The sequence below is a fragment of the Miscanthus floridulus genome, chromosome 2, assembly GCF_019320115.1.
Source record: "Miscanthus floridulus cultivar M001 chromosome 2, ASM1932011v1, whole genome shotgun sequence".
Taxonomy (NCBI): Eukaryota; Viridiplantae; Streptophyta; class Magnoliopsida; order Poales; family Poaceae; genus Miscanthus; species Miscanthus floridulus.
The window spans coordinates 84503723-84531438 of NC_089581.1; positions in this window are offsets into that span (position 1 = coordinate 84503723).

The window sequence follows — 27716 nt, forward strand, 5'->3', positions numbered from 1 at the left end:
GAGGTCGGTGGAGGCCGGTGAGTCCGCCGCTTCACACGGCGTGCCGGCCGAGGACCGGTGGGTGGAGGAAAGTGGGCCTACCACTGCCAACCCCGAAGCGATGGGGAAGGGGAGTGGCTCTGGTGCCACACCCTGTGAGACGATGGAGGGGAGTGGGTCTGGTGCCGCGCCCCATGAGACAATGGAGGGGAGCGGGTCTGGTGCCACGCCCCATGAGACGATGGAGAGGAGCGGGTCTGGTGCCACGCCCCATGAGATGATGGAGGGGAGCAGGTCTGGTGCCACACCCCATGAGGTAAGCCTCCCTGCCGCGGAGCAGGGGGTAGGCTCAAAATGGTCCTGCCTAGATGAGTTGGGGCAGGGATCTGGGGATCCATCCCCAAAACGCTTCCGCCGGCCGAGGACGTCAACGTGAGCTGCTGATTCCCCTGTTTTCATCCTTTTTCCATTTCTATTTTGATCTAATGATTAATACCTTTGTGTAGGTTCTTGCGGACGGGTCACCCCTAGGGCTAGCGCCCAAGAAGAGCCTCGCTATTCAAGCGGGACAGATGGCGTCGCCTGGAGTCACCCCCATTTTAGGCAGGAGTGGTGCCGACGTCGGGGCCACGTTGGCCGACCCGACGGCGTCCATGGTGGCTCCCACGCCCGCGGAGGTTACTAAGCAGGCGGCCTCCTCCATGGCGGATGTGGAACAGCCGGCCAAGGGCCGCATACCGCTGGTGGAGGTGGTCATGACCGCGCCAAGCTAGGATCAGCCGAGCGTGGTCGTGGTGGTGCTCGAGGGCGTAGTGCAATCCGCGCCACCAGGGGCCTAGGTGGATTCGCCCGTGGCACTCGAAGCGGCCCAGACGGAGGAGGGTCCAGCCGAAGGGTCCTCGAGTGCGGTGGTGGTGCTGCACAGGGTCTGGAGGGAGCCGCCCCTGGCCCCTTTGTCGGGAGGAAGCCGCTCCCCCACGTGGGGGGAGCCGCCGCTTCAGTGGATGGCCGCCCAGGACCCAATGTCAGCTCTGTTCTCACTCGATGATCATTCTGAGAGCATGGAGTGGGAGGGTCTTGACATCGGAATTTTGACCATGCTGGAGGCCCTGGACCAGGCTAGAGGAGCCCTACATGAAATTGTCGTTCCTACTACCCAGGTATTCGCTTGATTTTCTTCTTTCTCCGCATGTTTTTGTGTTTTCGCATTTCTGATTCCAGTCTTCTTCTTTAGGTTCTTGTTGCTCGTAGCCGGAATAAATCCCGATTCCTCCACGAGCAGAAGGTGGAGTGGGATTGCCTCTCCGAGGAGGTCCGGCTGCGAGCAGACATGGCCGCATAGCTTGCTACTGCCTAGGAGCGGGAGGCCCAGGCACGTCAAGACGCGGAGGAGGCCCACGGGATGTTCGAGGATTTGTTGGTGAGGTCTAAGCTGGATGGGGAGGAGATCGCCAGGCTCCAAAAGGAGCGAGATGAGCTGCTGCAGAGGAATGCTGCGGCTAATGAGAAGGCCGTTGAAGTCCTGAAGGAGCTAGAGATGGAGCGGGACCTCCGGCGGAAGGCCGAGAGTAGGGCCACGGCCCTTCAGCAGAAGGTGGACGAGGACATCGAGGTGGTCCGCTCTCTTCGGGCAGAGCTCAATGACGCGGTGATCCGAAGGTTGAGCGCCAAAAACATCTTCGTCAAGCTAGAAAAAGAGGCTACCTATGCACGAAGGGCCCTTCAGGTTGAGAGCAATGAGCACAATCTTCTGCAAGCTACGGTCGGGGTGGTCCTCAATGCCCTGAAGGTGACAGAGCCGGTGGAGACCAGCCCGCTCGCGGCTCGTGCCGCAGGTATCATGGCTCAGGTGGGCCAGCTTGAGGAGAGTGCCTTTCACGCCGGGATCACCCAGGCCTTCACCATCGCCCATGCTCATTATGAGAAGGAAATCAACCCGAAGGTGATGAGCGAAGGCTTCCCATCCACCTATGAGGATGATGAGCTGGAGGAAATGGAGAAGATGGTTGCTCCCCTTGTGAAAAACCTGGCGAATAATCTAAAAGAGATGGTTCTCCCTTTGCAGGAGTAGTTAGTCGAACAATTTTGAGAACAACTTATATGTAATATGTGGACAAGTGTTGGTATTTTTTGAGTCTGGATGCGGTTTCGTGATTTTGCATCGTAATTTCGTTTTGTTTGATTTTTTGCGATCTTACCAATCTGTTCCCCCGAATCATGCCGCTGGTCTTGATGCGAGGAGATTGTTTTGAAAGAAAGAAAGGAAGGTAGCCGTACCTTAACCAGCCCCCGAGTAAGGTCTGACCCCCTGCATTTGCTGGGGTCAGGGGTTACTAGAGATCGGAACTGTGGTTTTGGTGACAGGGTCGACGAAGTCCTTGGATGACATTGCAATATTCCCCGCCCTGTCTTCCAACAGAAATCCCCAACTGGGGATTCTATGGGCTCAGCAAGGTGGGACCTTCGAACCTATGTCCTTGTATTGATTGGCTCGAGCCCCCAGGCCTTGTCAGGGTCTGATAGGGGTCGGCCGTAATTTGCGTGTTACCCCGTCCTTGATTTTCGCAATCGGAGGGGCTGAGTAAACGACACTTGCCTCGACGGCTCGAGTATCGCGCTCAATGAGCTCACTAATGGGTACATTCATGTGGAATCCGGGTCCATCATTTGCTGATGGGGTCGGCAGAGCCCTCTGGTGGCACTCCACAACTTCTTAACCCACCTCCTGGCAGATGCCCGAGCCGTTCGATAGGCTCAGGTAGCCCGATGGCCTCTCCTCGATGGAGATTCTGTGGGTTTGGCTTGGGGTTAGAATCGAATGAGAAAAGGTCGAAACGTCCTAGTCCGCTTCTGAGCGGAGTTGGGTAGGGCCACTGGGGCTTGTCTTGGTTATTTCTCCCTGGCTCTATTTGGCATGAGGCGGCCTCGAGCCCTTCGCGGACCGACCTTCGAACCTTGGCTTGTGGTCGCCTATATTGAATGAGGCGACGGCCGTTTCATGATGCAACACGAAGCGTCGGGATGTTTTGCATATGTATAATATAATCAAAATGAAGGCTCGATAACGTTACCTTGGTGGTATGAGTGATGAAAAGCTCCTACCAGATGTGTCCGTGCGGGGTTCGGACCCTGATATTTGCGATGAGGTTGGAGTAACCTGCATAAGAATCGCTATTCTTTGTTTTTCGTATCTCGATGGCGATCCGAGCCGTTTAATTAACTTGGGCAACCTGATAGTTTCTCCTTTGGGAGAGACTCTATAGGCGGACCCCTCTGAACCCTTTTTGAGAAGGCAGACGTTGAAGCTGGAGACGCGAGGGGCGTTGAGCATGATTTTTCTAGCGAACAGAAACACCGTAGCTACCGAGGCGTAGGGTCTGCTAGTTCGTCCAGTTTTTACTCAAAGTTTTATGCCCGTATTTCGCATCCTTAGTTTCAAGTGTATGGAGGGGGTCGGGTGAGGAGGAAGTCTAGATTGGTAGACATCCTCGGCAGCCCCCGATTGATGTTCGTATTCCTACCGTTTGACGGGGTCGGAAGCCCAAGAATGAATTTTTAACGCGTAAAGTAAGAAGGCAGAGATGCTTATCTTTCTTTGGGCGTTCGTTCGTCATCTCTTCTGGGCCGGATGGCTGGCCCAGGAGATCCAAAAGGTCCTGTCATCGGATCATCCCGTGGTCCTGCATAGGGATGCGAAGGGTTGTCTGCCTATGTGGGCGCCTTAATTGCCGTGTCCAGAGCAGGTCAGTGGCAGACCATACCCAGGCAGTGTTCAGTTTGACCAATGGGGGACGCCTCGTCGACCGAGACACGTCCCATCAGTTCCGGCGCGTCCCCTCAGGTATCAATCAGTATTGATTCCGTATTTAAAGAGGGGAATAGAGAGGGTTTTTCATCCAACCTTTCGCCTTTCCTTAGCTATAGTGCCTCCTCTTTAAATAGGGAGGGGAGGGGAGTTCTCATCCCACCTCTTCTTCTACCTCTGAGCCGCTATCTCTCCTTCTTCTTCCTTTCCGCCGAATGCGTCCGTGCGTCGCGGCGGTTCCTGAGTGAGGAAGAGTAATGCCAGAGAGAGAGAAAACTTATAGATTCACTCATGAATCTGGAGCATGATGTCAAGCCAGAGGTTATCCAACGTAGATGAGATGGTGCGTGCCACCCTTGCTAAGGAGTCGCTGCTACTGAAGGAGAAGAGGCACCGGTGGGCGTCGTACGTCATCGACTGCGCCGTCGTCTGCTGTGCTCCTCCTTTGGCGGGAGGCATTTCCTGCCCATACGCCATTGTCAGGGTTATGGCTGGGGATGATGGCATAGTCCCCGGATGCCCTGGCGGAGGCGTCGCTGTCGAGGTTGCGGCTGACGATGATGGCGTAGTCCCCGGACACCCCGGCGGAGGTGTTGCAGATGGCGGCGCCTTCGAGGATCCTGCAAAGCGGTGGGATATCTGGATGTCGCCGATGGAGAGTGTGGCATGGCGACCGCAGTAGATGAGCTGGCCCATGTACATGCCCCGAGCATCGCCGATGGAGAGCATGGCGCGGCGACCGCAGTAGACAAGCTGGCCCGTGTACATGCCCCAAGCGTCGCCGATGGAGAGCGTGGCACGACGACCGTGGTAGTACTTGTAGTAGAGCTAAGCAGAGACTGTAATTGAATAACTTTGTGGGGAAGCCCCCGAGTAAACAGTCCTCTGAATTTACAAGTATATTGTTCCTTTTTGTAATGAAATCGCTTTGTAAGTGACGAATTTGTGCAAAAAATGAACGAATTTACATCTTTTGCTTATGGCAAGCAATTTTTTATCTTTCTCCTTTTGGTAGAAATGATTCTAGTGCTTTTCGACCCTACTCACGGTCTAAGTCATAAGAACCTAGGAATGTGGGTGAACTAATTCTGATTGAGCTGGTGAGCAAAGAGGTTGCAGCCACTGGGGCGTGGGTGTCCTGCATTCCTACCAGTCGTATTCAGAATTGGTTCCCAAAATCTTAGCCCTTAGGACTCGTTTATGAGAGGAATGGAAAACTTAGAGAATGTTTATAACCATAACACAGGAGGTTTTTGCAAGCGTAATACTTGTATTACATATGTCATATGTTATGATGACATGCCAACCCCCGAGTGAGGTCTGACCCCTCGCGATTTGCAGGGGTCGGAAGTCACTAAGGATCGGGGTTTTGTTATGATAAAATCTGATAAGGAAGAGTGTAAGCTTATTTTAAGGATAGAAACGACGTAGTTGCTCGATGTTCCAGGCGTTGGTGAAGACCTCGCCGTTGATGGTTTTCAACTGGTAGGCGCCTGGACGAAGTACTTCCGTGACGATGTAGGGCCCTTCCTAGGGCAGGGAGAGTTTGTGGCGGTCCTTGTTGCTCTGCACAAGATGGAGGATGAGGTCTCTGATGTTGAAGGCTCGACCCCGCACCCGTCGGTTGTGGTACCGTCGCAACGCCTACTAGTACTTAGCCGAATGGAGGAGGGCGACGTCATGGGCTTCTTCTAGCTGGTCCATGGCGTCTTGGTGGGATGCCTTGGCTCCTTGTTCGTCGTATGCTCTGATTCTTGGCGCTCCATAGTCAAGGTCCATTGGAAGAACGGCCTCAGAACCATAGACCATGAAGAAGGGTGTGTAGCCGGTGGCCTGGCTAGGAGTTGTCCTTAGGCTCCAGAGCATGGCTGGTAGCTCAGCGACTATTTGGTCTATTCGTGGCAAAGGACACGGATCCTTTGGACATGCTTTGTTGAGGCCGGTATAATCGATACACATTCTCCATTTCTCATTCTTTTTCGCACAAGGACGGGATTTGCTAACCACTCTGGGTGGTATACTTCCTTAATGAATCCTGCGGCCAACAGTTTGACTATCTCCTCACCGATGGTCCTGCGTTTCTCCTCGTCGAAGCGGCGTAGGCGTTGCTTTACCGGCTTGGAGCCTGGGAGGATCTGGAGAGTATGCTTGGTGACCTCCCTCGGGATGCCTGGCATATCTAAGGGTTTCCACGCAAAGATGTCTTTGTTGTCGCGGAGGAAGTCGACGAGCGCGCTTTCCTATTCGGAGGAGAGCGCGGTCCCGATATGGACTTTTTTGCCCTCGGAGCTGCTGGGGTCCAAGAGGACCTCCCTAGAGCCTTCTGCCAATTCGAACGACCCGGTTGATTTCTTCGCGTCAGGTGCCTCTTCAACGACCTCTTCCCTGAGGGTGGCGAGCTCTTCGGAGGCGATGACTATGGATGCGTGTCCGCAGCATTCGACTTCGCACTCGTAAGCGCGCTGGAAGGAGGTGCCGATGGTGATGACCCTGCAGGGACCCGGCATCTTCAGCTTATGGTATGTATAATTGGGGACGGCCATGAACTTCACGTAGCATGGTCGTCCTAGGATGGCATGGAAAGTCCCCAGGAACCCTACTACATCGAAGGTGAGGGTCTCGGTCTGGTAATTGGACCGATCCCCAAAAGTGATGGGCAGATCGATCTACCCCAGTGGCATGCCCTGCCTACCAGGCACGACGCCATGGAAAGGCGCTCAGATGGGGTGGAGGTTCATTCGATCAACGCCCATCTCATCAAGCGTCTTGGCGTACATGATGTTGAGGCCGCTACCTCCGTCCATCAGTACTTTCGTGAGCCGCTTAGGTCCGACGATCGGATCGACGACAAGCGGGTACCTTCCCGGATGTGGGACAGCATCCGAATGGTTGGTCCGGTCGAAGGTTATGGCGGATTCCGACCACTGGAGGAAGGCTGGCGTGGCTGGTCCGGCTGTATAGACCTCGCGGCGTGCGAGCTTCTGGCAACGCTTGGAGTCGTAGACCATTGATCCTCCGAAGATCATGAGGGCGCCGATCAGCGTTGGGAAGGCGTCATCCTTCTCCTCTGCGTCGTCTGTGGTAGGAATAGGTTCCTTCCCCTACTCCCCTTTGTTGAGGCCCCCGGCCAAGTATTTGCGCATGAGGCCGCAATCCTTGTATAGATGCTTGGCCGGGAAAGCATGGTTTGGGCATGGCCCCTCGAGCATTTTCTTGAAGTGGTTCGGAGTGCCCTCCGCGGGCTTCAGGCCACCTTTGTGGTCGGCAGTGGCCATGAGTGAGTAGTCGCGCTGTTGCTTCTTATTTTTCTTTTTGGCGGGACGGTTGGAAGCGCCTTCGCCAGCGTCCTCGTCCCGCCTCATCTTTCCATCGGAGCGATCAAAGATGGCTCCGACCACCTCCTCCCTAGAGGCGTGACTGGTGGCAATGTCTAGGAGTTCCTTGGTAGTCTGCAGGCCCCTACATCCTAGCTTGTGGACCAGGGATTCATAGGTTGTTCCAGACAGAAAGGCTCCTATCACATCGGCGTTGGCAATGTTAGGGAGCTCGTTGCACTGCCGAGAGAAGCACCAAATGTACCCACAAAGGGTTTCATCGGCCTTCTGGCGGTAGTTCTTGAGGTCCCATGGGTTTCTAGGGCGTTTGTACGTGCCCTGGAAGTTGCCCACAAAGATCTCCGTCAGATCCGCCCAACTCTGAATAGCATTGGATGGTAGGTGCTCCAGCCATGCTCACGCCAAATCGGCCAAGAACAGCGGGAGATTGCGAATAATGAAATTGTCATCACTCGCCCCACCGGCCTGACATGCAAGCCAATAGTCTTCGAGCCAAAGCCCGGGATTTGTTTCGCCAGAATATTTAGGGATGTTGGTAGGCGGTCGATATCTTAGGGGGAACGCGGCATTGAGGATGTGCTGACCGAAGGCCTGAGGGCCTGGTAGGCCGGGGCTCGAGCTTCGGTCTTCATTGCTATCGTAGCGTCCGCCATGTCGGGGATGGTTGCCGCGGCGTGCTGCTTCTCCATCATCACCATGGGCGCATTTCTGAGCGTCAATGATGTTGCGTACGTCGTGGCCATGGCCGAGGCGTTGATGTACTGGGACGGCGGAGGGCTGCCCACCGGCTGGTGGTGTTTGGTGAACGGACGCATCCCTGGTGGGATGCACTGAGGGCGTGCGCTGGCTAGTGTCGGGTTTGCGTCGTCGAGACAACGAACTTTCCGCCTGCTGTGCCGCCGCATGCTCAAGAAACGTGCGAATCTCCCTGTGGGCCCGGCGATCTTCGGCTGTCGTGGCCTCCGAAAGGCCATGCAGCAAGGCGGTTGCTGCGGTGATGTTCTGGCTGGCTCGGGCAAAGTGAGGTAGGGTCCCATCATCGGTGAGGATCCTTTGGTGTATGGTGCGGGCCGTGGCGCGCGCGCGCCCCCCGTCTTTGCGGCGTTCAATCTCGCAATTGATGTCCGCGTACTCCCGGACGAGCCCTTGCTCGGCCTCATCGATCTCTTGCTAACGAGCCCTCAGCTGCTCCATCCTTAGGCAAGATGGGGCTATCGTCTCTTCGCCGGATCTGCCGTGAGGGTTGTTCGTAGGGGTAACCTCTTCCCTAGAGACACTTTCGACGTGACCCTCGGGGGTCTGCGTCATGAAGCATTCCCGGGAAGGGTGGTGGCTCCCTCTACTAGAATCTGAGCTGGAGAACGATCCTGGTTCCTCGTTGAGGAGCCCATAGAGGGTCTCCATATCATGCTCAATCGCCCCCATGAACGCGATGTCCGTGGGTGACTGAACTGCACGTAGTGCCGGAAGGTGGCCAGCGGTCGCCGCAGCGTTGCGGAGACCAAATGGAAACGCTGTTGGGGCGCTCCATGCGGGTCCTTCCGGACACAGGGTGATGTTGTGCAAGGCCTCACTTGATGACTAGGGTCCAAGGGAGTTGCCCGGTGGGCCCTTAAGCCTAAGACGGCTGAGGTCGATGGAAGGAAGAGATGGGGCAGCTGTGTGAGTCAGTGCCAGCTCTCCTCCTAGTGTGATGATGAAATCTAGGTCGCCAAAATGCAGGTGTGCACCCAGGGCCCAGCTGATTGCGTGGGTGGCCATCCGAGGCCTTTTCTGGAACACGCAAGCACCCCTACCTGGTGCGCCAACTGTCGGTGTTTCGTATGAGCACCGGCAAGTAAATTTATAGTAATGCACGTTAGGCTCGGATGGTGTGCTAAAGGACACAAGATTTATACTGGTTCGGGCCGAATGTCCCTACGTCCAGTTTGTTGCTGCTCGTGTTATTAGCACCGTGAATGGTCTATAGTAAGGGGTACAAACGATCGAGAGAGGGACTAGACCCAAGTCTCTGATGGAAGGGTTGAAAGGAGGTCAAGAGCTTCGTAGCAACTTGACTATGTGTATGTGTGTCTTCCTGTTCGGTTCAAAGTCTGCCCCCTTTGATGGAGGAAGCGCATCCCCTTTTATAGAGGAAGGGGCTGGCTTTTACAAGGGTGACGGTTTAGGATGTATACTCTACTTAGTCTTGTGGCTCATGTCTACCTAGCCTCGTTCTTCATTCTGATGAGTACGAAGGAAGATAAGCGCCTACAATACTGCTGATGTCTCTGTAGAATGTCAGGTTGATTACAGAATGCTGCCCTGTGTAGGGTATGGGCTGTAGTACAGTGGTTTTGACTTATTGGCCTCTCCCAGCCTTGCTCCGCACGCCTTCTGGTTCCTGTGAGTCTTCATCGGAGGGATGAGGGGTCGGGGTCCAGAGCGACGCCGTGGTCAAGGCCTTTTGACTTGGCGGACCTAAGGGGTCGGGAAGCAGGTGCCGCTCCCTTGGGTCCATAGCGTGGTGACGGAATGTCTGTCATGCGTGGAGATAGTAAATCCTTTTATGGAGCATAGCGGTTGTCGTATATCTTCATCGGGTTCCGTGTCCCAGGGCTGAAGGCGGTGCCTACAACTCTACAGGGTGAGGAGCACGCACCTGTACAACCTTTCGGGCTCTGCGGCACCCGAAAGGGTCTAAAGCACCTGTCCCATCATCCCCTAGCAGTACTTTTCCTGCCAGGGCATAGGGTATGGTCCTTGGAGCCACGGTTGACCCAAATGTCTTGTCTTGCCCTGTATCTATCATCTTGAGGGAACGGGGAGAAGTTGTCAGGTAAGATGAATCTGGTCTTCAGATATGGAGCAGGGTGAGGCTCATTCCTTGCCGTCAGGTGAAATGGAGACCAATCCCTATCTCTAGGGCGAGACCGTCCATACCCCTCTAGGGTCAGGCGAGGCAGAATCTATCCCTTAGCCCTCGGGCGAGACCGAGCCTGCCCTAAAGGCGTCGGGTGAGACGGAGACTAGCCCTGAGCCCTTGGGTGAGGCAGAGCCACCTCAAAGGTGTTGGGCGAGACGGAGTCTAGCCCTAAGCCCTCGAGTGAGGCAGAGCCACCTCAAAGGCATCGGGCGAGACGGAGTCTAGCCCTGAGCCCTCGGGTGAGGCCGAGCCACCTCAAAGGCGTTGGGCGAGACGGAGACTAACCCTGAGCCCTCGGGCGAGGCAGAGCTATCTCAAAAAGGCGTCGGGCGAGGCGGAACCAAACCCCTGTCATTCGAACAAGGGACGAAACAGCGCTCTTGTGCGTCTAGAAGTTTTTAACGTTCGGTGGTTTTTGGTTCCACCTTCTGGGGTACCCCGATATTAGGTCCCCGACAGAATCACTAAGCACAATGCAAGTGGGGATCACTAAAATGGTGTTTCAACACCCTTGGTATGTTTCCTCAGCTCTCCATAGCTCAAATGGCTGGTTGGGGGGCCTATTTATAAGCCCCATGGAGAAAGTAGCTATTGGGGATGAAACCTAGCTATTCTGCTACTAACCAAACGCTGCTATCGTCCTGATCAGATGTGTTCGGTTGTCCCGACCATTGAGCGCGCGCGTAGTGATCGGATGCACTGCCGAGTCCGGTCATCATCGACCGGACGTGTCCAGTCGCAATTCCGCCGCTATGGAACCTCTCTGGACATGATCGGACGCTACACTTTGTGTGTCCGGTCATCCAGTGCCGCTGCATCCGGTCATGCTAAAAACATTGCCGTGACGAAGAATAGTGTCATCGGTGCGTCCAGTCACTGCTTCACTCAGCGTTCGGTCATAACTGCTGATGCCTGCCATTGCCGAGCAACTGATTGGACATGTCCGGTCCTCATAGGGCCGCAGTCCAGTCACCTCTGCCGAGTTTGTTTCTTCACGATCTTGCGTTCGGCTTGGTTCCCATCTTTGTGCTTGGACTTTGCTTGTTATCTTGGGTCTTCTCTTGTGCTTCTAGGGTCTTGCTTATGGTGTTGATCGTGGGATCATCGTGTCACCTTCGTCCAAGTCATGTCTTGCACCCTATTGAACTACAAAATAATTGCTTGCAAATTCATTAGTCCAATTTTGTTTTGTTGGTCATCAAACACCAAAATCCAAAGTAATGGCCTAGGGTCCATTTTCCTTACAAGATCCTCCATCGCTTATCACCATTCATGGTGTTCCAAAGCGAGGGAAGATTACTTCATGTAACATCTTCCTTGCGTGCCTGGCTTCAGTAGCTCGGTAGGGTAAAGCTTCTACCCATTTTGACATGTAGTCGACAGCGATGAGGATGTACTCTCTGTCATGGGACTTTTGAAATGGCCCCATGAAGTAAATGTCCAAACATCGAAGATCTCCACTTGTAGGTTGTAGTGGAGGGGCATTGCATTATGAGCTATAATGCCACCTTGTAGCTGGCATTTTCGGCACCTTCGAATGAATTCCATGGTGTCTTCGTACATCATCGGCCAGAAGAACCCGCACTGCCAGATTTTGGCTTGTGTGCTGAATACTCCGTAGTGACCTTTAATATGGTGCTACATGGCATTTCTCGATGATTTGCAATCCTTTTGCCATTGGCATACATGTCCTCAATAGGTCCGTCAGAGCATACCCTGTACAAGTATGGGTCATCCCAAAGGTGATGTCTGCTTTTTGCTTGTAGCTTCCTTTTGTTTTCGCCCGGTGGTACATATCCTAAAACCATGATGTTCACGATGTTCACATACCACGGGTTTGAGTCTATCACCTTGAGTAGCATGTCATCACATAGGAAGTCATTTATTGGAAGTTCCTGCATGTTAGTGATTTGCAAATGCGATAGATGATCTACGACGGTGTTCTCTACTCCCTTTTTATCTTTTATCTCAAGGTCAAATTCTTGGAGTAAGAGAACCCATCTTATTAATCTAGGTTTAGCGTCTTTCTTAGTGAGCAAATATTTAAGTGTAGCATGATCATTATAAATGATAACTTTTGCACCCACTAAGACCTAAACTTGTCGATAGCAAAAATGACTGCTAAGAGCTCTTTTTCTGTGGTAGCGTAGTTAAGCTGTGCTCCTATCAGTGTTTTGCTAGCGTATGCGATATCGTGATGCTTCTTATCTTTGGTTTGGCCAAGGACCACACCAACAACATAGTCACTAGCATCACACATGATCTCAAACGACAGCGACCAATCGGGTGGTTGGATGATTGGTGCTGAGATGAGTGTTTTCTTGAGAGTATGGAAAGCGGTTAAGCACTCATCTATGAACTCAAAAGGTGCATCCTTAGCTAGTAGGTTCGTGAGGGGTTTAGCGATTTGTGAAAAATCCTTGAGAAGCCGTCTATGGAACCCTGCATGACCTAGGAAGCTATGGATCCCTTTGATGTTCATGGGGGTGGTAGCTGCTCAATGAATTCTATCTTGGCTTTATCTACCTCAATCCCCCTTTTGGACACAAGGTGCCCAAGAACGATGCCTTCACGGACCATGAAGTGGCACTTTTCCTAGTTAAGTACCAGGTCCTTTTCTTGGCATCTCAAAGGGTAAAATTGACATGACTTCCTTAGGGTAGGTCAAGATGGGGGAGAGATTCTGCCACTGAGTTTTTGGCTTGAGTGATAGGAATGGTAAAAGTGTCTCTCCCCAACTTTACAGTCTAATTCCCCTATTTTTGGTGGGTTCAAGAAGAGTTTTTCTGGGGGTGCCCTATCAAGATGTCGAAGTCCTGAATGTCAAAGACATGTAAATCGAGAGCCATTACAACATCATCGTGATGAATTGTAGTGTTGTGTAGAATTCCATGCCCTTTTAGGACCGACCGTGGGTTATTCCTAAGGGATTTGTTTGTCAGAGCAAAGGATTCATTACCAAAGTAGGCAAATGCGAATGATACATACATCAAGTTTGCTCCGATAGTGGACGAGTAAAGCACATCCAACATTGTTCTAAGAACTTTACAGCAGGATGTTTGAAGGGGGGACATGAATCTAAATTTCTTCAGAAGAATGCTCTCTGCTCCACCACTCATTCACTGCTCATGATAGCGGTCAACTCCTTGATAGACTCTTTAAAGGGTTCTTTGTCTAACAGTTCAATAGGAGTGACTAGAACTGGTGGTCTCTTTTGGCATGAGTATTTCAAGGTATTTCCAAAATCTTTGAAAAATTCATCCTCGAAATACTGGAAGTTCCAAAGGTTGGAAACTTTCCTCTAGATCTTCTGGTTTGGGTGAGGGTCTCTCTAAGGATGTTGTGGGTTTGGCCTCAGCCGAAGAGACTTCCTCGTGGCTGGGCTTAGGTTCTACATGAGGGGTTCTAGCGGAGGAGTGTTCTCTAGAATGCGGTCTAGGAGAGCTTCTCCTTCCATTGTGGTTTTATGGGTAAACGAAACCTCTGGTAGCTATGTCGAGCTATAGGCCAAATTCCTTGCTAAGCCCTAACCAAAATGCTACAGAAGCACATGGTTTGGTATAGACAAGTTTGGGCCAGATATCGTTAAAATTGAGAATCTATCCCAAGCTGCACCTATGGTTTCCTTCTCTTTTTGTTGGAAGTTGAGTATGTCTTGTCATAGGACAACAATTCAGGATATAGGGAGAACGCAAGACAAATTGTGTTCCTTAGTTCTTCCCAATCGCCAGCTACCTTCCCTATGTTGTGGGCATACCGTTGTTTTGCCCTCTCATCAAGTGAGAAAGGAAACAACTTCCACCGAAGAGTTTCTTGTGACATGCCTAAAATGGTCAGACAAGCATAGAGCTGCTCAAATTCCCTTAAGTGATGGTAGAGGTTTTCATAATCCAACCCCAAGAAGGCTTGTTCCTGAACCATGGCTATAAAGCTAGGGTAGAGTTCGTAACTTGAAGTTGTGATTGGCTTTGAGGATTGTGGTGGTTCAATGAACTTGCCCTTGGGAGCAGAAAGGTTTTGAATGGTAGGTTGCTCTATTGGAAATGAGTAAAAAGAAAAGAAAGGTAACAACAAAGGATACACGAGCAAACTAGGTTCGAAGACTAAAATGACAACCGTTCCTCGACAATGGTGCCATAAATGCTTGTTGGTGCTTCTTAGCATAAGCAGAAAAGTCCGCAAGGGCACAGAAGTACCGTTGTAGCACTTCACCTAGAAGTATTCAGGGTATCATATTTTCCCAAAGGAACGGTAGTGTAAGTAGTCTTTTGGCTAGTTTATCTAGATGCTAATGGGATGAGTGTAGCCCTTCTTCTTCTTCTTCCTCCAAATGTGTATGATGATCATGGAATGAGGAGGGGATCTTCTTATATAGCTTGAGTATGATAGTTTGGTGCAGTATTTTTAGTAAGCACCGCATGCAACCATCCTAGGGGCATTAAATGCACCACCTCTTGAAGAGTGGGCCTAAGAGGTGGCAAGGGGGGTGTGGCCACACCCATGGTGCACCATCACCTTGGTTGGCACCTCCCCATACCGCCTTCTCTAGGTGGACTCTTGGGTTGACCTGGACCCTTACCATGCTGGTGTTCTGGCCCAAGTGTGGAGTATGAATGGGCTTTTGCTTTTGTTTTGCTTGAATATGGTTTTTTGATTACGCATTTTGGTGTCTTTTCTCTTGTCGCTCTGCAAAACATGTATATACCAAAACTCATGGAAAATGTGAGTTATAAAGCCCTATTATAAGTTTTGGTAATCATATTTGTTTTATTTTATTTAATTGTTGACTGTAAAATATGAGTTAAGAACCGCCAGCACCTAGGGAGACCACCCCGACCATGTTCCTCACCTCGAGATGCTACCCATTTGTGGTTAGCCCGATCATGAGCACCACGCGCCTCACCAAGGTGCTGTTGAACTGGGGGCAGCGGCCTCACATACTCTACGCCCGCACCCTAGACACGATGGGCATCCCGTGGAGCAGCCAGTGCCCTAGCAAGGCACCGTTCTATGGGATCGTCCTAGGGAAGGAAGCTATGCCCCTTGGGTGCATCCAACTCAATGTCAGCTTTAGCCAGCCTAGACAACATCTAGAAGAGACGCTCACCTTTGAGGTGGTTGACTTCCTCAGCGTCTACCATGCCCTCCTAGGTCGGCCATGCTTCGCCAAGTTCATGGCCCTCCCTAACTACACCTACCTAAAGCAGAAGATGCCTGGCCCCTAAGGGGTCATCAACATCGAGGGTAGCTTTGAGCAAGCCTACTACTGCGAGTAGGATTATGTCACCCAAACGGTCATAGTGATCACCCCCTATGCTCCCTGACGGCCCCAGCCACTAGCACAGGAAGGGCATCAGTGAAGGAAGAAACCAAGGCAGGTGGTGGCGCTCGGCTGACCGAGCATCGGCGAATTGGCCAAGGGTCCTAGCAGTAGCGATGGCTCAGCTAGCCTCTCCATCTAGGCAGCTTAGGTGTGGGGGTATTAACCCCTATACCCTTACAGGCTAAGCTTGGGCCAGCCCGGATCGATGGGTTCGGTCCATCCGAAAGACGACGTGTGGCCTAGCCAACCTGGTTGGAGTCCCGCGCAAGGAGTCAAGGTGGATTTGGCGATCAAGCAAGATCCTGGTCGATTAGAATAGGAATCCTTATCCTGGCCACATATGGCAATTGTAACTGACTAGGATTAGTTTCTAGATCTAGTAACCCTGCCCCTCGGACTATATAAGGCGGGCAGGGGATCCCTCTAAAAAACCTCTCATTGACATACGACAATACAAATCAGATGCAGGACGTAGGTATTACGCCTTCTTGGTGGCCGAACCTGGATAAAACCTCGTGTCCGTCTTGCGTCACCATCTTGTTTGTGGCTTGCGCATCTGTCTGCCGACAATCTACTACCTTGGGCATACCCCAAGGTAGACTGCCGACCATATTTTGTCGATAGTGGCGCGCCAGGTAGGGGGTGTGCGTACTGCTCTCCAAGCAAACAAGATGGTCATCTCCTTAGCTCCATGGCTACACCGAGCGGCCTCATGTTCACCATTGGCCAGATCACATGGATCACCGGCTCCGACGACTTCATCGCCATGACCACTGGAGAAGGTGTGGATTCAGTCTGCGTCGACCACTACTTCCTCTACATCGGCTACGGCTCCAACCACAATGGATACAGGCTCCAACCACGATGGATCTGGCTCCGACCATGGTACATCTAGCTCCAACCACGCCTACATCGTCTTTAGCCATGCCGACAACCCGTCATCCGCTTCCCTGCTACAAAGGGAAACAAATCGACAACACCGACCTGCACGATTCCATCGATCGGGTCGGCATCAAACTCGCTGAAACCCTAGCTCTGGTAAGTACGATTCAAAGTCAACCTAATGAGCAGGTAACCGCTTCCCACAACAGATCTACCTGACCAGCTCGGACCAGTCGTCCTACACAACTTGGTACAGATCTCGTGGTCATATCTACTCCTGAGGGGCGCTCCGCTCGTCGCCGGCCAGTCTTCGTGACGGGTCTTCAACTCTCTGAGTATGAGGCCTCGATGGGGAGACACCAGGCCCAGCCCTATGGCCTGCGAAACGTTGCCTCCAGCTACGCGTATAACTTACAATGCCGCTTGGATCTGTGTCCTATACACCGACCTCAGCTGAAGCCACGCAACTTCGTCAACATGGTCCGGATTGAAGATTATCAAGAAGGATCCGTCCACACAGTCCAAGAGGGCAACTCTAGCTCCTCGTCTGGCATCACATCTAATGCATCTGTCCACACTGAGCTTCAGCATCACGTAGATGAAGGCATCAAATACTGATCTGGATCTTCTAGACCACGCCTCGGGTTTCCCCCAATTTCCGTCTTTCCCTGCCAAGATGAGGGGATTTGATCCATGTTGTCAGCAATGATGAGCCGCCAACAGTTGGCGAAACTAGAACAAGAAAGAACTGCTTCGTGAAGCACGCAATATTGACCGGTTTAATCGCCGATAGATCGAAGCTGAAGCATGACCAGGAGGCACGACTGCATAAGGGTCCAGCCACTGTGACCTCAATAATGCTTTCGACAGGGTGGGGGACAAACAAGTCTTCAAGACTCCAAGCGCCAACGTAGCCATTCGCCATGGTGACAATACAAGCGGCTACCCAACACTCTCGAGACTCAGGCAGTTCACTGACGACATACAAGCTTATCTGACGGCTGCTATGGCTCAGACCGTAGAGATGATGAATCAAGCCCGGGCTCCATCCGTTTCAGTCAAATCAAGCCATAGCCGCCAATACTCAAGTCGCTCATAGCCACTCAACCAACGTGGCTCGTGCAACAACGACCCATCGGACAACCATCAAGGCGTTAATGGTGGTCATGATGGTGGTCAGGACAACAACCGCCGCCGGGAGGATAACCGCCATGACGTTCGAGATGACAACCGCCGAGATAACCGCAACAATCGTCGTGATAACCACGGTCGCAAGGCTAATCCAGATGGCAATCGAGATCGCCGCGATGGCAATAACGATCTCCGCCATTACCTCGGTGGATGTGACCTGTGCGCTCGCATCAACCAGAGAGCCAACAATCATGCATCCCATGAAAGCTATCGCCGTATGGAATATGACACTGCCCACGGCCCGCTGGGTTTGAAGCAGTTTACTCCACACCTTCGCCAAGTCATATGGCCCAAAAATTTCAAACTCGAAAAACTTCAAAAGTACGACGGCAAGGAAAACCCTAAATTATGGGTCATGCTCTATGAGACCACGTGCAGATCAGCCATGGCAGACGAACACGTCATGTCTAACTATTTCCCAGTTGCTGTTGGCCATGCAGGTCACCAATGGCTGGTCAGCTTGCCTGCAAACTACTTTGACTCTTGGCAGGAGCTCAAGCAAGCCTTCATCGACAACTTCATCGCTACTTGTGAATAGCCAGGCAACAAATATGATCTGCAACGGATTCGAGATCGAAAAGATGAGCCACTACGCGAGTACATTCGGTGCTTCTCGGAGATGCGCATCAAGGTCCCATCAATCTCCGACAACGAGGCAATCGAGGCTTTCGTTACTGGCCTCCGCTTCCATGACGCCCTAAGGGACAAGCTCCTCCGCAAGAGACCTGAATCAGTCACAGCGCTCCTGGCCACCGCCAAGAAATACGTGGATGCCGACGACGCTAAAAAGATAATTGTTGAAGAAGCAGCAAGGGTTCCACGTTCCGACCACCCCCCACACCATGACGATTACCGCGGTAGTCGTGGTCGGAACGACAATTTTGACCGCCGCAACCAGCGCAACGACTCCCACGACCACCGTGACCAACGTAATCAGCGGCGTAACCGCCGTGACGATTACAGGAGCAAGCACGCTCGGGAAGACGACGGCGAGGTCAATACCGTTAAAAAGGGGGGCGGACGTCGTAACTATGAAGACGACTATGCCAAAGCATTGAAGGGGCCCTGCTACCTCCATCCTAAGTTGAACCATACCATGGAGAATTGCCGTGTCCTCAAGACTATCTACACGCGTCAATAGGTTCCGAATACGTCCGACAAGCCTAACGACGCAGGGAAACAGCGCAACGAGGATAACGACAACGACGATGCAGACCCTCGTCATAAATACATCAAGCCAACTGATCGCGTGCACACCATCATCGGTGGCAAGGTGTCCATTGAGACCAAACGAGAACGCAAGCTGCTCGCCCGTGCTTGCTTGAACGTGGCAAACACCAACAACCTTCTCACCGATCCGTGGCTCCCTCCATGGTCTCACCATGAAATCTACTTCAGCAGGAAGGACCAATGGGCCACCATACCTGAGCTAGGGTGTTTTCCCTTGGTCCTCGATCCTTGTATCAACAAGGTTCAGTTCGATAGGGTACTTATCGACAGCGGCAGCTCCATCGATATACTGTTCAAGAACAGCCTGCCCGCCCTGAAAATAGCCCTGGCGGACCTGAAGCCATACGAGGCATAGTTCTGGGGCATCTCCTCGGACAGAGCTCTACACCTCTTGGGCAGATCACGCTACCTGTGCAATTGGGACTCTGGACCACTTCCGCACTGACTACGTCAACTTCGTGGTCGCTGACTTCAACGGCACCTACCATGCTATTCTTGGTCGACCGTCGCTCACCAAGTTCATGGCCATACCTCATTACAGGTATCTAGTGCTCAAGATGCCTACCGAGAAAGGAGTTCTAACCCTCAAGGGCAACGTATATGCAGCTTATACCTGTGAGGACGACAGCTTCAAAATAGCAGAGGCCCACGACCTCTCTATTCGCATGGCTGAGACCATGCTCGACGCTAAGAAGACCTCAGCCGACCACCTGGAGATCCCAGACCTCGAGACTCCACGCAAGAACATCAAGTCAAAGGAGCACAAGGTGATCTAGCTGGTCGACGGCGACTCCAGCAAAACGACCCTTATCGGGGCCAACCTGGATCCCAAATAGGAAGACGCGCTCATCGGGTTCTTGAGGAGCAACGTGGATGTGTTCACATGGAAACCTGCCGACATGCCCAGTGTACCTCGGAACTTGATCGAGCACTCCTTAAATGTCAACAGCAAGGCCAAACCTATCAAGCAGAAGCTACGACGGTTCGCTCACGACAAAAAGGAGGCGATTAGGGTAGAAGTGACACGGCTTTTGGCAGCCGGATTTATCAAAGAAGTGTATCATCCGGAATGGTTAGCCAACTTGGTTCTTGTACGCAAAAAGAATAATGAATGGAGAATGTGCGTACCAGACTAGAGAACACCTTTCATCAAGTACTTAATAGATGGTAGCGGTTATACTGATCGGACAGAAAACGAGCGCCTAATGCGTCGCAGTAAGCAGTATCTGCTCGTCGATGGCAAGTTATGGTGCAAAAACGCAAAGGAGGAAATCTTGATGAAGTGTATAACCTAGGAAGAAGGCGAGCATCTCCTGGACCAAATCCACTCTGGCTCCTGCAGCAACCACGCGGCCTCAAGAACACTGGTCAGTAAGGCTTTCCGAGCAGGGTTCTATTGGCCGTCAGCAGTAGCCGACGCAGAGAAGCTAGTCCGTCACTGTGAGGGTTGTCAGTTCTTCGCCAAGAGAATCCACGTACCAGCACATGAGATCTAGACGATACCAGCCTCTTGGCCCTTCGCATGCTGGGGACTGGATATGATCGGGCCCTTCAGACCGGCTCCTAGGAAATTTACATGCGTCTTTGTACTGATTGACAAATTCTCTAAGTGGATAGAATACATGCCTTTGGTACAGGCATCTTTAGAAAAGGCTATAATGTTCCTCGACCAGGTCATCCACCGTTTCGGCATACCCAACAGCATCATCACCGATCTGGGTACTCAGTTCACTGGGAACGCTTTTTGGGACTTCTGCGATGAAAGGAGCATAGTAGTAAAATACGTCTCGGTGGCGCACCCTAGAGCCAATGGACAAGTCAAGCGGGCAAATGGCATGATCTTGGACGCATTGAAGAAGAGGATGTACAGAGAAAATGACAAAGCTCCCGGAAGATGGCTCAAGGAGTTACCAGCCGTGGTCTGGGGCCTCCGAACTCAGCCTAGTCGTAACACCGGCGTCTCACCATACTTTATGGTTTACGGCGCTGAGGCAGTCCTCCCACCAGATATAGCTTTCAGACCAGCAAGGGTAGAGAACTTCAACGAGGGCAAGGTCAATGAAGTACGGGAGCTAGAAGTAAACAGTGCAGAAGAGAAAAGGCTCGATTCTTATGTACGTACGGCCAAATACCTTGTTGTTTTGTGCAGGTACCACAACAAGAATGTTAAAGAATGGTTCTTCATGGTCGGGGACTTGGTCTTGAAGTGGAAGATGAACCAGGCTGGTGTACACAAACTTGCAACTCCATGGGAGGGACCCTTCATGATCAAGGAAGTCACACGACCAACGTCTTACAGGTTAGCTCACCTGGACAGTACGGACGTACCAAACTCGTGGCACATTGACAAGCTTAGACGTTTCTATGCTTAACTACTGAGATATGTACTCCTCTTGTACTTTCGATTTAATTCAATAAAGCAATTATGATTTCTCCGACCACTCTAATGTGTCACTACGAGTTTTATGGTTATTTTAACTTAGCCAGTAAAAGCCAACCACCAATCCTTCTATGGTTTTCGGAGCAGGCCCTGTCTTCGGTTCCTCCCAATACGTGCATGGGATCCGCTCTCTACGTTACGGGTGATTGGCAGGTCCCCCTTGGTTTAACTTGTCTACGTCTACGTGTGCACAGGTCACCAGACCTCACACTCCGACCACATGGAAAACTAGGGCCGCACAAACTTTTCGGGATGATGTGTCGAGCATGATGGTACAACTAAACAGAACATTAACATGTTCTTACTTAGTTACACCAACATAAAGTATCAAGCTTAAATACGCTTTATACAAAGCAAACAAGCTTATAATAATATATAGTTACGTTATTACAAGCTTGCCTGAAGAGGCTCAAGTTCACAATAACACAACTATGTCCTCCTTCTATAGCTCTAAGCCTATTACATTGGCTGGTCGGGGCGCATGGCACTTACTGCTCGCCGCTTCTGATACCCTACTCGAGTCTCGGGGACTCTTGTGCTAGTCGAGCTGAAGGGGATGGCCCCGCCGGTGCCTGGCTGGTCGAGACCGCAGGCTTCATTGGTTGGCTTGCAGCTGATGGCATTTCTAGCTGACTTGTCGATGGCGTACCCTGTACAGGTTAATATCGCCAATTATCTTTGACGACACGTCCAGCTGGGCCGTCCGAAGCTCCTCTGCCTTGTCTGGGTCTACCTCCTTCGGGTACCCAGCCTCTAGGTGCTTGAGATCGATCAGGGGGTAGTGGGCACGAACCATGCTTAGTACATGGGCACCCGTGTACTCACCAGCCTCCTTCACAAACTCTTGGAACCATCCCCACGCTTATCTGCATCTCTCGACCAGTCCGAGCTGGGGCGTCCTTGGCTCTTCCTCTGTGAGCGCTGGGTCGATAAGGTTGAGGACGAGCACAATGCTAGTTGCCACTTCTTGGCACCGGTTCTTCCACGTGTCCCGCTCCTCGGTGGCCTTGAGGCATCGTGCTTTCCAGTCGTCACGCTCTTTGATCACGGCCTCTAGGTGCTTCTTGGCATTGACTTTCAAAACTGAACATAGTACAAGACATCAAATGTGATGACACGACAAGGCAAGGTGGGTAACAGAATGAGAAAGGTGATCTAGAATACTTACTTTTTAGTTCCTCCTTCATTTTGGTGGTGTGGTCTTGGAGTTGAGACTGGCTGCGTGCCAGTTTCACATTGTCCTCCTTCAGGCGACCACACTCTGCGGTCACACGGCTATTTTCCCCTTGGAGGCGGGTCACTTTAGCTTCTAAACCTGCATTATAGCTGTTACTGCCAAGAATACAACAACACAAGTCCTGCACTTGCTATGATAAGATGAAAATTTACTTGTTTTCTCCCGCTCTTTGTTATTGAGCTGGCCGACTAGGTTTTGGTTCTGTGCTTCTCGCTCTGTCCTCTCCTGATCGGCGGCTTCAAGTTGGCGCCGCAAGCGTTCCACTTTGGCCGCCAGTTCTATATTGGTCGCCGTGATCCCTTCAATCTGGTCGAAGCACCTCTTTCGGTATTTTGCGGTTTTCATCAAGTCCTGCATACAGACAAGCTAAGTCAGACAGTTCGACTACATAACAGGGTCAAGGATTCAAGCCAAACATACCTAGACTTCTGTCACCAGACGCTTGGCCGCCCGTTCAACTCTTAGGGTCTCTTCAACCTCTGGGATTTCTTCATGTATAACCCATTCGTCGTTTCGCCAGCGCGACACATATACATGTTGTCGCCTATCTTGGGGATGGCCCAGGACCTCTTCTACTTCTTCCTCTTCAGCCTCCTGTTCGGGAGGCGGCGCTGGTCTGGAGTCTGTAGACTCCACGACCACCAGGGCTTTTCCATGAGCTGTCGCGTCGGCAAGAGTGCTCTGTGCCACTTCTGGCTGCTGCTCCTCGGCTAGATCCGGTTCCCTTGGCGCCAAGGTATCCACCTCAGTAGGGTCTGTGCTCGGAGCACTTGTACTTTGCTTGGCTGTCTTCTCGACCAGCCGCTCGGGGACTGACATCTGGTCGTCCGCCTGCTGAGGTCCCGGCGGAGTTCCTACTACAGGCTCCTCCATGGCTGGCTACTGGGCAGTTTGTCCTACCATTGCTGGTGAAGTTGTGCCGCACCCGGCTAGCTAGTTGGGGTTCTCGGTGGACGCCGACCTAATATATCAGAGACAAGTTCAGAAGATAATAGTATCCAATGCAAATTACAAGCTTACATCAAAGATATAGATACTTACAGCTTCGATTTGCGGAATGATGTGGCGAAGGAGCGTCTCCTCGACCACCCCTGCTCTGCGTGCTCGGCAAGTTCCACCGGGACTCTTTCCACCTCCAGTACAGGCGCCGGGGTTTGATGCTCGACGTTTCCCTCGCTCATCCTCTATGTTGCAGTGGTCGGTGATGCAACCACTGCTGGCATAGAGGAGCCACCCTGCTTCGTCGACCCCATTTGTCTTCTCCTCTTTCGAGGGACGAGCTGGAAGATGTCCGCATCCTCTGCTTCGTCGTCCGACAGGGGGAAGATGGCTTGGCATCGTTTGCTGGCAGCCGGACGCTTGCCAGCGGCTCTGGTCGATGCATCCTCCACAGTCTCGAGTGCCGCCCAGTGGATGTCGTCGGTCCTGGCGCTGGTCTAGGCGGCTGGGCCGGCAGCTTGCGGCCAATCCACACCGGGGGGAGGTGACACGAACACTACTACCCGGTCACGACCATTACACTAAGACACAAAACGGGGACAACAGTCAATTTCTTGTTACAACATGACTCTACAGTTAAAAGGAGGCATCATTTACCTTTGGGGGAGGTCAAGCCAGCTTGAAGGCGTGTTCGATGTCGTTCAGCCTGACATAATTGGGATCGGCCAGGTTGAATAGCTCCCCAATCCTGGTCTTGATTTCCATCTTGTTGAGCGGCTCCTTCCTGGTCCTTGTTGGATCTGCGCTCCCCTGGTACTCAAAGCCTAGATGAACCCTCTTCTAGCAGGGCTGGATCCTTCGGCTGATGAAGTTCCCGACCACACTTGGGCCATCTAGCTTTCCCCACAGGATCATCCCGAGTAGTTCGGCGATTTGCTCTAGGTTCTCGGGCTTCTCTGTCCAGCTATTCTTCTTCTCCGGAATCAGCCCCACGTTGCACAGGGTGATGGTGTTCGGCTCTTCATGGATGTAGAACAACTTCTTGTACCACTCATCCAGCGAGGTGTTCCAGGGGCAGTGCAAGTATTAGGCTTTCATGCCGTCACGCAGATTCAGGTAGACGCCTCCGACTATCTTCGAGCCACCGCTCCCTTTCTTCCGAAGACAGAACAGGTGGCAAAAGAGGTCAAAATGGGGCTGGAAGCCACCATAAGACTCGCAGAGATGGATGAAGGTGGAGACAAGAAGAATCGAGTTGGGATGCAGATTGCAAATCCCAATCTCGTAATACAAGCAGAGACCCTGAAGGAAAGGGTGCACTGGAATCCCGAAACCCCGTTTGAAGAAGTCTTCGAAAACCACAATCTCACCTGGTTGTGGATCGGGGAAGCTTTCTCCTTCTGGCGCATGCCATCCCGCGAGTGCCTTGTTGTGGAGCACTCCCATGGCGACGAGGTCTTCGATGGTCTGCTCATTGCTCCACGACTTCCACCACTTCTTCGCCATGACTCCGCCTTTCTTCTGGGCATCTCTCTTCGCCATTAGCCTGTCCTTACTAAGGGGGTGGATGCAGTGGCGAGGGGGTAGGCAATGATTTTCAGAGGAATAGGGTTTGGTAAGAGGAAGAAGAAGGTTGTGGCGGCAAATGACAATGGGGAACGGTGTGAGTAACTTACCAGATCTACATTATATAAAACAAAGAGCTCCGTCGTTTCATCCGCCCGAGATTATTGGGAGACGTGCGCACGCGCCGCAGATGGTTGTTCACACAACCTCGAGATCTACACCAATAAACGCGCTCCTTCATTACCAGTGTACGCGCCTCTTCATTGATAGTGTAAGAGGGCCCACAATGACGCACCTCCATACAGGTGCCAAGCGACTGTTTGCCAGAAAAGAGTAAGAAGACAAAATGACGTACTATACCAGGCGTGTCAGACTGGACTTGGCAGAGGATGGAGATAAATAAATACACCGAATAAATACATCAATGGCGTTCGTGTTTTCGATGCCTGTTTTGTGCTCAAGGATGGATTAGACTCTTACAATGCTCTAGGACCGCCTAGACCACTGCCATGCTTGACGACTACCCAGATCACTGCCGTGCTCGGGGACTGCCCAGACAACTACCATGCTCGTGGACCGCCTAGACCACTGCCGTGCTCAGGGACTGCCCAGACCTCTGCTGTGCTCGCAGACTGCCTAGACCACTGACGTGCTCGGGGATTGCTCCAACCACTAACGTGCTCGGGGCTACTCCAACCACTGTCGTGCTCAGGGACTGCTTCGACAATTGATGTGCTCGGGGACTATCCTGACCACTGCTCGGAGAAGGGTTCTCCTCGGCTACATGTGATTTGTACTCACATACAGTCGAGAGATATTTATTTAGACCTTGCTACAAGGCTCATACTTCACCTTCCAGCAAGCTCGGGGACTACATCGGTATGATGCACCTGCCGGTGCATCTCGTATCGCCTGTATGACGATTGGGTTCTCAACTTAACTGGGAATTCTTTTTAGACCCTGGCACCACGTGCCTACTTCACCTACTACCAGGCTCGGGGACTAAGTGGGCACACTTCACCTTGCGGTGAATGTGCTTGTTTTTCGACCACTACGCCTCTGATGATCAAAGATGCTACGCTTCAAGACGCACTTACATTTCTTTTCATAAATACAAGTGGGCACACTTCCCGGGACGGAAATCTTTTTCTTTTTTCTTAAGAGCACCATACATTCTTCGGACAACCTATTTCTCTGGTGATGACGGTGGTCAAGAGATGTCAAGGACTCGGGCCTTACTTGTCGAAGAAGGTCGAAATGGCATGTCGCAGCATAATACATGGTGCTCGGGGACTAGCTGTGGGGGTATTAACCCCTATACCCTTACGGCTAAGCTTGGGCTGGCCCGGATCGATGGGTCCGGTCCATCCAAAATACGACGTGCGGCCCAGCCAACCTAGTTGGAGTCCCACGCAAGGAGTCAAGGCAGATTTGGCGATCAAGCAGGATCCTGGTCAGTTAGAATAGGAATCCTTATCCGGCCACATATGGCAATTATAACTGACTAGGATTAGTTTCCAGATCTGTAACCCTGCCCCCCGGACTATATAAGGCGGGTAGGGGATCCCTCTAAAAAACCTCTCTCATTGACATACGGCAATACAAATCAGACGCAGGACGTAGGTATTACGCCTTCTTGGCGGCCGAACCTGGATAAAACCTCGTGTCCGTCTTGCGTCACCGTCTTGTTTGTGGCTTGCGCATCTGTCTGCCGACAATCTACTACCTTGGGCATACCCCTAGGTAGACTGCCGACCATATTTCGTCGACACTCGGCCCCCCAAAAGGGTTGACCCAATCGAGGTGAGTTCTGACCTTTTCCCATGATGGAAGGCTATCACCGAGCCATCCGCCCAGAAGCTCAGCCTCCTAAGCCAATGCCCGCCTACTGACCTCCTTAGCTGACCTACCTCTCTAACAACGAAAACCAAGATAAATCCCATCCTCCCAACCCTCCCACTTTGCTTGTCGTGTTACTGTTTCCTTTGTCCCGAGCGACCCCAGCATCCACTCGGTTGCACCAATGGACTGACTAAGCTAACCACCCGTTGCCATCTTTGAAGGAGGACCATAGTAGAAGGCCCTCGAGTGAGGCAAGGATAGGACAGACAGAACAGGAGGACCGAGTGAGAGGTCAGCACAGTGCTAATGGAATGGCCCTGATCACCGCATTACCAGCTATGTCATCTTTCCCTTCTCTTGTGTCCATTTCATTCATTTGCATCTATCTCCTTGTCTCTCAACCCTTCATCGAATCATGTCTCCCAGCTGCATGACAGTATGGGCCCCCTAGAAGGGGTGTCACCGAGGGTTCTAAGGCCGGCCGACTAGGCTTCAAGGCCGCCTAAAGCATCCAAAAGTGATAGGGACATTCACGGTCGGGCACCAGAGGCCTTAGCCGAGCCCAAAAGCAAAACCAGCTGACCATCGAACGATGTCCGAGTACCGACCTCGAGCCGCTCATGATGACCCAACGAGGGAGGCAGCGAGCCCCTGAGCACTGATAGACGTGCTTAGGAACTATACGAGTGGCTTGGTCTAGAAGATGAGGATCTCCCCTCTAGGGGACATGACCAGGGCATGGAATGACCATAAACCTAGGGTTCTCATGGACTCACCTGCTAGCAGCATGGGCTCGACAATCTTGGCCACCGAGGCCATTGTCGTAACAGCAAACACAAATGAGGGACCTAAGTCTCTGAGCACGACTCATGAGCAATGAGATTACATATGAAAGTAATTTCATTTCATTACTTTGGGAATGTCTCGATTACAATATACGGTGGCAAAAACCACGATCTACTACTGCCTATATGGTGGTAACGACTGCAGGGCATGCTCGATGTCTGGGTTAGGGCCCTACGGTGCATGTGGCTCGAGCTGG